At 41.3% G+C, this 12,084-nt stretch overlaps 1 protein-coding gene and 1 long non-coding RNA gene across 2 annotated transcripts in view; one reads left to right on the forward strand and one right to left on the reverse strand.

Annotated features, from left to right (window-relative positions):
* LOC118333581 overlaps positions 1-12,084 on the reverse strand; it is a 166,998-nt gene that overhangs the window by 21,741 nt on the left and 133,173 nt on the right. The window lies entirely within an intron of this gene.
* Positions 1-12,084, forward strand: part of ankrd50 (ankyrin repeat domain 50) — a 36,249-nt gene that overhangs the window by 3,115 nt on the left and 21,050 nt on the right. The window lies entirely within an intron of this gene.

Here is a 12,084-nt window from a genome sequence, read left to right on the forward strand (position 1 = left end):
ACACACACACACACACCAACAGCCCCTCCCCTCCCCTTTTTTCTTGCTCTCATTATCAACTGCAGCCAGATGATTTCACAGATTATCACACCTTCACACAGAAGAGGAACTAATAACGATTAATTGGAAAAATGATGAACTGGTTAAAAGCTAATAAAAACCAACACGTTGTGGCGGTCCCTGCAGTGTAATGTGTTGTGAATAAAAACCTGCACATTACTGTCTAACACCTGAAGTCACAACATTCAGATCTGGCCCTACCACTGCTCTGTGGTGGTTCCAGGTAATGTTTGAAATCTAGGAATTTGGTTTGCCTAGAAATTTAAAACGCAAAGCCAGCCCCTCCCCCTCTCCACCTCCTGACCCCAATGCACCCCTCCCCCTCTTTTTCTTTTTTTTTTTTTTTTCCTTTTGGCTGCTCACACTCACAGCATAGCTCCGCCTCAGCAGCCTCTCCACTTATTTGATGTCACGGTTTTGTTGGTTTTCCCCCCCAGTGTGGCACGCTGGGTGGGACAGTCCCTGCTTGGCTTCTGATTCAACAAAGGTCAGATATTTTTAAGTCGCTGCCGAGCTCAGGTGGCCGGAGACTCGCGAGGAAGGAGCTCTGAGCTGACTCACTCACTGACTGACTGACTGACTGACCCGAGTGACTGCACTGCAGAAAGATGAAGTGCACATGTGAGACTGAAGTACAGTAGGCCTGTGGACTCCCAGGGCCCTGCCCAGGCATGTAACGCGATCAAGATGGACTGTTATTGTAGGCAGAGGCTTTAAAAGTAGCTGCGCGTGAGCCTGCGTGTATGTGGGTTACTTGCACGACTCGTCTGCACAGTATAGGTCAGGCAGTCTATGCAACGAAGGCTGGAATGCAGAGCTGAACACACACACTCGCGCTGCTCGTCTGGCCATCTGGTGATGCTTATTGCACCATCTCGACATCACACACAGGGGTAAAAGTAGGTCAAACGTTCAGCAAGGTAAATCATTTTTTTAAACGCTCACCAGAGTCAACAGCTCGACCCACGTTCTTTTCTCCTTTTTAACATGCTCGTTCCCAAGGAAGCGAGCGCTCCTCTTGTCGTCTGCTCGTAATCATGCGGCCTCCGCCGACGACTCTGACTTCAGTTTGACCCTCTCAGATAAAAGGCAGGTTATCGTGGGGACATAAACAGAGACTGAACCCAGCAGGGGCCAGCTTCTCACTTCAGCTCTGCTCTGTGTCACGCAGGACGTAGGGGGCCTTTTTTTTTGTTGTTGTTGTTGCAGACAGTCACGTTTGCTCAGCCTCGCCTCACGGAGCAAATATTCTGTAGTACTTAAAACCGAGGCTCACCATCACTGCCTGTTTTGTTTGTGAGCCTAAACCCGCTCTTCCCTGAATGCCTTATCGCCATCTCAGGTGTAAAAAGCGTCCCAGGCACCGTTGTACACAAATAATCTGAACGGCTCCCCTGCTGTTCAAGATGCTATCTGCTTTCAGGAAGCCAAGATTGTCGGCTGTGTCTGGCAGTGACATACGCAGAAAGAAATGAAAACAGAGCGAGAAATGGAAGGGTGTAAAACTTTATTATTAGTCCAACGTTATGACCGCTAATTCACAGCGGGCTGCGTACCTCGTTTTGATAGAACACACTCAGGCCTGTGCTTTACTCAGTTAAAGTTTCATTTAGTGAAGGGTCTTGTTTAACACAGGGTTTTTTTGGGGGGATCTTTTTACCCCCGACCCCCTTCCAGCTGTGATTTTAAATGTTGGCCAGTGAGTGAATGCAAGAGGCCCTGTCAAATTCTTCAGCCTAGTCAAAGGCAAACAAAAGTGTGTTTGTTGATAGTAATCACCAGGCCTGTGTTAATACATTGAAACTGGTTCAGACACGGGTTTACGTCCACCCTGTGCAACCTGATCGTTGCTTCACATCTGCAGCCACACAACATGACAGACTTTGGGCATTTTAAAGCTAAGAGTTTTGTAACTTCACATTTTTTATGTAGCCTACTTACACACGTTTCCCCCACATTTATTTGTTTATTTATTTTTATTATATAGAAAATGCTTTGGGTTGGAGGCTCAAAGGTATAGCGGATAGTTGAATCTCATTCCCAGCATCAACATTTGACGACATTTGAGGAATGAGAGTCAACAAACGACAATCTCTCCTGGCTCTGATTGGTTGGTTTTTATTCAGGCACTGTGGATTCTTGCAAATGCCAGATTAGATGAGAGATTATCTTCCTCATTTACTACTGTTAGGATAAAGTGTTGGATATAAGTTACCTACTGCAGCTTCAAGAAGCTGATCATACAATTTGTACATTAAATCTTTCCATCTAAAATTTAGTTGAGGAGAAGCATCAAATGGAAATTCTGAAGTAAAGTAGAAGCAGGGCTGGAGCCAGACGTTTAGAAATACTGAGGTCATGAGTTGAAATTCCCCCAGCAGAGCCCCACCCACCTGGAAACTGCAGACTAGTCACCAACAACTGTTCAGTTATATTTTTATTGCCCTATATTTTCTCTAAATACTTGTTATTTTAGTTTAAGAAGATCAAAATTGACCTCAGACAAACTCAACATGTGAAATATGTGTGTTATTGTAGGATTTAAACTCCTCTTCGTGTCATTAAAGCGCCCAGATTCCCATAAATATCACAGAGGACATGACCCCTGTGTCCTCATTGAACACCTGAGCACAAATACCTGCAGAAGCAGAAATACTTAAGAGTCAGCTGAAAGGTATTCAGCCTTTTAATCGGCTACAAACTGACAAGCTAATCAAGCTGAATAATGTTTGCTCTGACAGCTGAATCATATTGTAATGAGACGATCAAATTTGAGCACATTTTAATTGTTCAGGTTAACAATTCTGGGCCAATTATTAGCCCATAAATAATGTTTAAATACACAATTAGTCATCCAAGTGTTTGTATTGCACATATAAACAGTTAGTGACACACATTTCATTGAACAGTTAAGCCTATATTATTAATATGTCACATTGAAATGAAGCACTAATTAACTGGTTCCCACTTATCACATGTGAGTGTATTTTGGTTTTCTTAGCCTTGTGTGACAGTGAAGTGAATATTGCTGGGCTCTGGACTGTTTGTTGGTAAATTGACATTTGAAGATGTCACCATGGCCTGTAGGAACCTGTGATGGGCATTTTTCACTATTTGCTGACATTTTAAACCGATCGATTAAATAAAGAAAAATACAGATTAATCGCTGATGACACTCGTTAGTGGCAACCTTATAATATTTGAAAGAAAACTATCCTTTATTAATATAATGTTACTGACATCAGTATTATTACAGAGAATTACTGAATGCATTTTCCTTTTGTGCATTACTAAAAGCACTGTGATGCATCAGCAGGGCTGATCCCTTCCAGCAAAGGTGACGAGCCAAGGTCCTCCAGATAAAAGGCAGTTTCACCTTTCAGTGTGCCTTTCTTCTGCTCCACTCTGCCGATGTCTTGCTCCGACAATAAACATGATCCTCTCTGCCATCCGTACCATCTGAAGGGATCGAACCTTGGGTTGTGCTGTATCATCAAGGATTTTATTTGTAGACAGAGCCAAAGCACATTCCTCTGTCTCATCAGTCTCTGTCTTTATCAAAGGCCACTGCCATGTTTTGACTGGAGTCCTCCAGTTTGAACGAATTTTTAAACAAGCTGCCGTCCAACATGCCACACTTTCTCCCTTCTGGACAAAAGAGCCGGCTTCAGATAGGTGGAGTTAACCCAAAGCAAAAGCAACAGGTTTTTGTTGTTTTTTTTTGCTGATGTGACAAAGCTGCCTTTTAGTTTAGGTGTGACCTTATGTGGATCTGTTGCAGGGCAGTTCTCCACCGAGGACGAACTAGGCTTGAATTGTAGCTGGACAAGTTTCCATTTCTTTATAAAGGGCACAGGCTTCAGAAATGATGAATGACCGTGGCTTAAATTTGTGAACAAGACTTGAAGTTTCTCAGCAGTGTTTTATTCCCTCAGCATGTCCACGGAAGAAATTGATGCTGCAGTTCAGATATTTTTCTACAAGACGGTTAAAATTGTTCGATTTTTTTGGCAGCTGCGTCAGACATTTCTTTGCAAAACCTTTGCCCGTTGCTTTGCTCCAAATAACTGCTGATAACTCGGATAAGTAGTGACATCAATCAAAGCAGAAGCATGATTAGATCCAGTCTGGTAGCCTGCAGTGAGCGTGAGTGTTTGGCTTTTTTAAGTTGTCAGTTTACCATACAGCATGGCATTACGGTCCCCAGCAAAACTTTTTTTAGTACACTGTGACAAGTGAATTCCAGTTATTGGCTCTTGGAAATGTAGGAAATTGTGAGGTGCAAAGCCAGAGATATAAATAAATGTGAAGATGTTTGTAAAGTTGTCTTGACATGTTGTGATCTAACAGTTACCTAAATGAGAGTAACCCTCAAATAATGTGTCTGTAGTCTCTCTGTCTGATTTTGAACACAGTTCAGCTTGTGGCACATTTCAAGTAAAACCAACCAAGGCATTTTTTTTATGAAGTTGGCAATGGCTTTTTTTTCTTTTGTGTTGACTTTTTGACTGTTGCACATTGGGCGGCCCTGCTTATTGGGGTTAAGGGACGCTAAATGAAAGCGGCCCCCGTGCCTTTCATGTGGTGCACGGCTGTGGAAAACCCGCTGCAGATTAGGGCCACGTTTTCGAAACAAAAAAAAAAGGCTCCCAGTGTGACGCATCAACTCCAGTTGAGCAGATGAGGAGAAACAGCAGCACTGGTGCGGCTGCAATGATGACTCAGCAATCTGAGGCCAGCCTCTGTCTCCACATCACCGGGCGGATCGTGTGTGTGTTTTATGTGTGGGTTTATTTGTGTGTGTGTCTGTGGATGTGCCTACGTGCTTGTGTGGGCACACATAGCTCATTCATATTATTGTCGTCCCACTCAATAAATAAAGCTTATATATGGTGCTAAAGCTTGTATAATGGCTCACAGAGAAAGAGTTGAAGCAAGTTTAGACTCATTCATGAAGGCTGAGGAGGGCTGAAACTTGATTTTTAACTTCAACTGTAACTTTCTGAATAAACATTTAGTCTGAAAGATATAAGGAAATGGTGCAAAAAAAAAACATCACATGTTTCTAGAGCGCAAGATTAAGCCTTTAAGTTGCTTATCTGGTCTGACCAGTAGTCCAAAACCAGAAAATATTCAATTTACAACTATGTAAAACAGAACAAAGCATTACTTCCAAGGCTAATCCCCCTGAAAACATGTTTTCTAACACTAAATATTCATTACTACAATTAAAGCTAAACTTCAGAAAAACATCTATAAGTAGATTCAGGGTTTGCACAAAGTCTTGATAGTTTGAAAAATGCTTCATTTAAACCGCTTTGTTTTCAAGGTTAGGTGTATGATTGAATATACCCCTTCAAAATCTAACTGGGAAAAAAAAGGATTTTCAGCATAATCTGGTGTTTCATCTACATAAATATTTTAATATATGAAATGAAACGATCCCGTTGTCATAGTTGTTTGTTGTCTCCTGGTGTGTCCACTTGTCGTTCATAGCTAGTTAAGTCCTTTGTTGATCCCTTTCTTTTGTAACCAGCAAGCATTAAATAATCATGATCAGAACATACAAGCAAAGTTAATATGAACAGCGGGTAAAATAAACAGTCACAAGTTTCAACATACATTGTGCTGTGGGTACAAAGGAATTCTTTATTTTTCACAACTGTATTTGAACTAGCACAACCCAAAGATATTCAGTTTGTATGATTTTAAAACAGACGAAAGCTGGAAATATCCATATCTGAGAGGCTGAAAAATTACACAAATGATTTATTGACTTTAAAAATAGTCAAATGTCAACTAATCGATTCATCCACTAATCCTAGCATCTGTACTGCCTTTTTGTCACCCAAGCTGGCCCTGGACACCTAGCAGGTCCACCTGTCCGTGTTGAAATCCATGTGTGTATTCATGTGTTGAGGCTTTTGCACATGTGGACAGACAGTTGTGTTTTCCATGTGTGAGGACAGCAGGAGGAGAGTGTTTTGGAGGCAAACTGTGGCAGGAGTGTCGGCGGGGAGAAGAGGGAGGGGGTTGGAAAGGATGAAATTTCAGATTCCTCTGACAGTATTGGATAGCTGGCCAGGAATGCACACCTCGTCTGGGCCGGGAAGAGCTTGGGGATTTGGAATAGTTATCTGAGGTATGTGTGCTGGCCAGGAAAGAAGTGTGTGTGCGGTATGTTTACACTTTTGCAAATCATTAATAGGCTGCGTTGTATGGGTAAAGAGGTTTGACTGGTGATTGAAGAGGCTGGATTTGAATGTTTTTAATTAGGATTTATTCTATTTGGAGTCTGTGGATTTTGAAGAACCCATTAGCAAAACAGATAGTCGATAGAGATTCATTGTTTTTAACAGCAACAGTCTGGTGAGACGAAATTAAAGTGTGGGAAATGGGTTAGATCTAAGGATGGACCACACTCCCAGATGCAGCCCTAGCTGTCACAAAAACAATGTGATCACTGTGTGTGAGCAGTCCCATGACAGAGTGTTTAGAATCAAACGCATCATAAGACTGGGTCTCAAAGATCATCAGATATCAGCGTACGTTTGAAGGACATTAGTAAAGGTCGATTATGGGGAAACAGTTTTCAGGCTTGTTTTTAAAAGAAACTGTTGTTTTTTTGTGTGTAAGTCACCCAGATTTGACTCTCACGCGCCACTCACTTCCCTCTGACAAAGCAGTCTCCAGGACATTGTTTCTCAGACAGCTGGAGGCATTTGTCTGCTTGGGATCCAGCACAAAATTGATTGTGCAAATCCATTAAGCCGAGATCAGATTCTTGCATTGTCCAGCGCGTTTAAAGAATGGCACAAACAAGCACTTTTTAAATACTTTGGACCATTCAAAGATTGGAGTTTTGTGCTGATGTTACTTTATTAGATGAGGTAATCTGTTGACAGTCTGTGGAAAACACCTGCTGTGACATCATTGACTGAGGTGTGACCTGACGTAGAACACGTCTTGAGAGTTTCAGCTTTTAGATAGTTTGGTTGGTTATTATATTATTGTATACATTAGAAATCCTATGATACTGGTGGCAATATCATACCTGAGTTTTGGTACCAATAGCAAATTGATCCATTTTCTGATCTCTTACTTTGAGGAATATAAATGTGTTTTTATAATAAAGTAGTACTTTTACTTGCTAACAAAGCATACAGAACAAAGCTAGACTTATGAAATGCATCTGTTTTTTAACGTTTGTTACACAAGCAGCTGTATAAGAACTTAATAAATAAAGCTGTCTGAAATGAGAAAAGTCTTCTTTTTTTTGCTAACAACATTTAGTTTAGCATGTTAGCATGGTAACATTTTCCAGTTAGCTGTAAACACATAAGTACAGCTGAGGCTGTTAGGAATGTGATTAGTTTTGCAGGTATTGAGTCATAAACCAAAGCACTGGACAAATTCAAATCTTAACCTCATGGTGGCGCTAGATTAGCAGTCGGGATCACCAAAGTCATTGGGATTCATCTGCTGGGGACCATCAATGTATGTAGAAAACCATCCAGTAGTTGTTATACTGTAGATATCTTAGTTTGGACCAGAGTGGTTGACTGACTCACTGACTGACTCACCGACCGACTGCCCATCCCTAGAGTCAAATGTTCAATGAGAAAATCATAAAAATTGGAGCTATACAAATTCCAAACTGCAACTGGCTCTAATAACCCTACCAACCTCTCTAAGATATGCAGTGGGGACAGAGTGGCCTCATGTCAGGGGCGGATGTTGATAAATTGTGCACTTAATAAAAAAAAAATGCCAGCATGGTTTTAAGCTCATTTGCGTCTAGACACAATGCAGTTGTTTGAGCTTAATAAGGACTTTTAAAAACGTCACCCAATTCTCCACTCAGTCGTTTTGAACAAATGATTATAATGGCCATTTCTCTATTTTTGAAAAATAACTAATTGACTGCTGCCAGGTTGACATCCTCAGAGGGTTATCTGTCTAATGAAAGGCTCTCAGCACAAATTAATGTAAATATGTCCGCAGCTTACATAACTGCTGTTCTGCTCCGGTGTAACCACTCTGCATTAAACCCTTGATTTGTTAAAAGCTTTAAGAAACAAGCTTTATTCAACGCATAACCATTTTGCAAAAACTGCAATGAAGCCTTAGATTCAGAGTTTATGTCCAATCAGATAAAACTGGAGTGAGATCATAACAGATTGAGCAGGAAACAAGAGCATATGGCTGACGTAACAAGAAGAATACAGCTAAAGTGTCTGTGCCTGGCTGTTTAGAACATTTGCTCTCACCACCAGTCGCTCTTATAGTCCTCATCAGTGTGATTACTTGGAACAAGATGATTGCAGTAACGTTGTGCCTACTGTAAGAAAGTGTGAGGGAAGAATCTGCAAGATAGTTGTCTCTTTCACTTTGGATGAGCCGCCCGGTGCATGAGTCAGCTGTTGTCGTTCAGCTCTGTGGCACTAAGCTCTCCTGACTTTGCAAAGACGCTGAGCAGGCTTCCTGCAAATTGACTCAATACTAAAGGAAGAGATGGGGGTTCTTCTAATGAAAAGGCCTTTCTGGTTTTTGCCTGATCATGGTGGAAAGCTTTGTCAGTATCGCTCTGTGTGGCGATCCGTCTGAAGCCGAGAGCTCGGCTCACCAGTTGGCCTTTCTTCCATTAACAGAGCAGTGTCGAGGCCGGATATGGATAGTATATTTCACCCTCTTTTTCTTGAGCTTTTGCTGTATCCCGGTTAGTGTTTATGGGTGTGAGTGTGGTGGCGTTTGGGTATGTGGCATGGCTCTCAGGCTCTGTGCCCGCTCTATAAAATGAGCTGTGTAAATTTGTAAGGCTCTGGCTCGGTGCCCGGTGCTGCCCTGTCGGCCCAGACATCTTCACTAAACGTCACACTGAAAGCTTCACTTTGCACATTGAGGTGGGAGCGGCGGCCGCTGCAGTCGCGAGCACGACGCGACAGATGGTGAGTGCACTAGATGCATTTCACATCCCCCTTCTTCCCCTTTTTTCTGGTCTTAAATAGCATTTGGCATCAACTTGGGCATATGTTGAGGACTTGAGCGAGAACCAAAATAGTTGGTACAAATGTCCAAGACCACAGTGTGTGGGCTGAATAACTTTTCATTTTCTGGCTCAGGTATGCTGCAGGTTTGTCTGGAAAACTAAATCAGCTTTTCCTGAGCTTATTTTCTCTCCCTCTCTGGTGTCCCGCAGAGTTCTCTTTGTCTGCAGTCCTCGTCTTTTGACTCTTTGACAGGCCGAAAGTTGCTGAATTGTGAGAGAAGAATGACTCTTTGTTTTGCCCACTTGCTGTCACTGTGGATTTGATTGTCTCAGTAGGCAGCATGGCCTCAGACACAACCATTCACACACACTCGCACACAGTCACCCCTGTGGATGGACATTCCTTTTGGCAAGGCTCCCAGATGGCACTGCAGGTTGTCTGTGGGCTGCAGCCATCAGAAGGAGTGATTGACTGTGTTTCTGAAAGACAGAGCATCATCACGACAAAGCGTGAAGGTTGGAGACCGTTTTCACTGATTTCTCTCCTGTTGAGGGTTCAAACTGCTTGCAAAAAGTGTTGAATACAAGCTAAAGTTTGTAGAAGCGTTGCAAAAATAGGTTTAGCTGTCCAGTGTCCGCCTGAGGGGAAGCTCACTAAAATGTGAGGATTTGTTACTTTTAACAAAACAAAGTACAAAGAATATTTCTAGGGCTTTGGACTGATTTGTGGGACAGAACAAGCAAACTGAAGACATTGCCTTGGGCTATGGGAACTTGTGATTAGGGATAGGTATCAAAAACTGTCCGGTACGTCTGGTCCCAACTTCTACTAAATTGAATAAAAATGCAGCTAAATGCTATAAATTGGGAAACAATTGGCCTTATTTCTGCAAATACCTATTAACAAAATAACTGTTGATTCTTTTCACATCTTTTCATGTCATATCTTTATTTTTTGTGCCAAATTAGTAGTAACAGTAAGAGTATCAGTGCCAATTATATCCTAATGATACCCATCCCCACTTATGATATGACTTCTTTGGTTCAGAGCCTTCTTTGCACTAGAATCAGTTAGTAGAAAACGTAATCGACAGCCTTATAAATGAAAATAATCTTTTGTTGCAGTTCATCCCAGAATTGTAAACACTTTGGAGAGTATGTTTCTAATAGTTGAGTTAGGGTTTTCATTTGCAGAGTTGCCTGTTGGTATGATATGGGACACATTTGTCAGTAAAATGTGATTTCAGAAGACTTGAAAGTGAGCTGTACATTTGAAAGGAGACTTGTAATACGCAACCAAAGCAGCCTTATAAAGAAAAAGAAAAAGAAACTGTCCGCACAAACCTTTCCAATCTAGTCTTTTTTTCTGCAAGTCTTTCACAACATGTTTCTCTACTCTGACATATTGCACATTATGTCAAAAGTATTGCAACTAATGAATAGCACTAAATCTTATCAAGCTTGTCCAATATTATGACTTTATTTTGGGGAATTTAGTCAAACAGGAAAACTGTGTCAACACTTTTCTATAGCAACCAAGGGGTAGGTCATTGTAAAAAATGGCCTGTTCTGTATGTCCCAGTGCTTTGGACTGAAAGCACAGAGACCTTCACCCCAGCCATCTCGGCTCCAATGTGTTTAAGGATAATGAACTTAGGCTAAAATGGTAGATGCTTAAAAAGGAATGGCTTCGGAGCCACAGGCTTAGCGACAGGCTGTTGAGCATCCAGAAGAAGTCTCATTAAAACAGTATTTTAGTGTTTTATGACGAAGCTTACAACCATTGTCAGTTCCATTAAGGAAGAGTGGTAGTTGAAGAGTCCCATCATGTGGAAGTTGAACGATTTTTATCTGCAGGACAGCTACCCGTGAAAAGCCTCCAATGTCCCGAAGCTCTCTCTGCTCTTGAATCAAGTTTTCATGTCATTTAATTGATTTCAAGCCCTTTTTAAATGTTTAATTAACCTAGACCCAGATTAAAATGTCACTAATATGAAATCCTCAGATCCTTTATCGTGGCCAGTTGGGCTGGAAGTAATTTTATGAGTCTTGGGGAAATGACATTTCCTCAATTGGATGTCTGATGGCTGTCAGTGGAACAGAGGTTTTGCCAGTATAAATGTAACTCTGTGGAACAATACATTAGTAGGCTATGTCACTTGAGTGTTTAGGTGTGAACTTACACATTCGCACTGGAGTGAGTAGATTCCATGTCTGGCTTGCAGTTGGCGTTGATAAAAGGTTAATGTAGCATTTAAGTAGTTAACTAAATGCTAACTTTCAGAATGCTATACATCATGTTCGTTTATCACGGAATGCCACAGGGCTGGTTTTAATGGATGTTCAGATTCAAACATCAATATTTATGTTGCAGGGAGATTTGTTGAGGTTCGACTTGGAGAAAATCTTGCATGTTTGGTTGTCATGATAGCTGCTGAACACATTTCTCTCCACATCTTTGATATAATCTCAAGGCTGAACATTTAGCTCTCGGGCAAGTTTTTCTGTCGAACAAAAAGGCCCACTGAATTATAAATGACTGTATCTGCTCTGGATGTTTCTGTGAGCTCAAATCATCCGCAGTGGGCCCGTTAATGGATGCAATTTGGGTTGGATGGAGACATATTTAAACGCCTACACTCTCTACCAATTGAGACGGATGAACTGAGAATGGTCCGCCTCAAGAAAATCATTCTCTTGTTCACAGTGACTGTGTGTCGTTGTCACGGCTGTGTTGCATCTCAGATGGCAAAATATGATTGAATCAACAGTGAAATGCTGTCAGGCAGAGGTGTTGAATCTACATTCAGTTGAATCTACATTGATGACTGAAACAGATTTTCAGTCGTGAAATGGAACAAATACCAAACAAATACTGATTGACATATTCTCTAAAAGGGAGATTAAATTTGAGTTGGTTTGGATATATTAAAACAATCTTACTCTAACTACAAGAAACCGTGATTTTCACGATTTTTTATTGAATTATTTAAATAACAATATCGTGTTGTATGATATTGTTCTCTACATGTCGA

Source organism: Morone saxatilis, unplaced genomic scaffold (genome assembly GCF_004916995.1).
Source record: "Morone saxatilis isolate NCDOM2014 unplaced genomic scaffold, NCSU_SB_2.0 Contig22, whole genome shotgun sequence".
Taxonomy (NCBI): Eukaryota; Metazoa; Chordata; class Actinopteri; family Moronidae; genus Morone; species Morone saxatilis.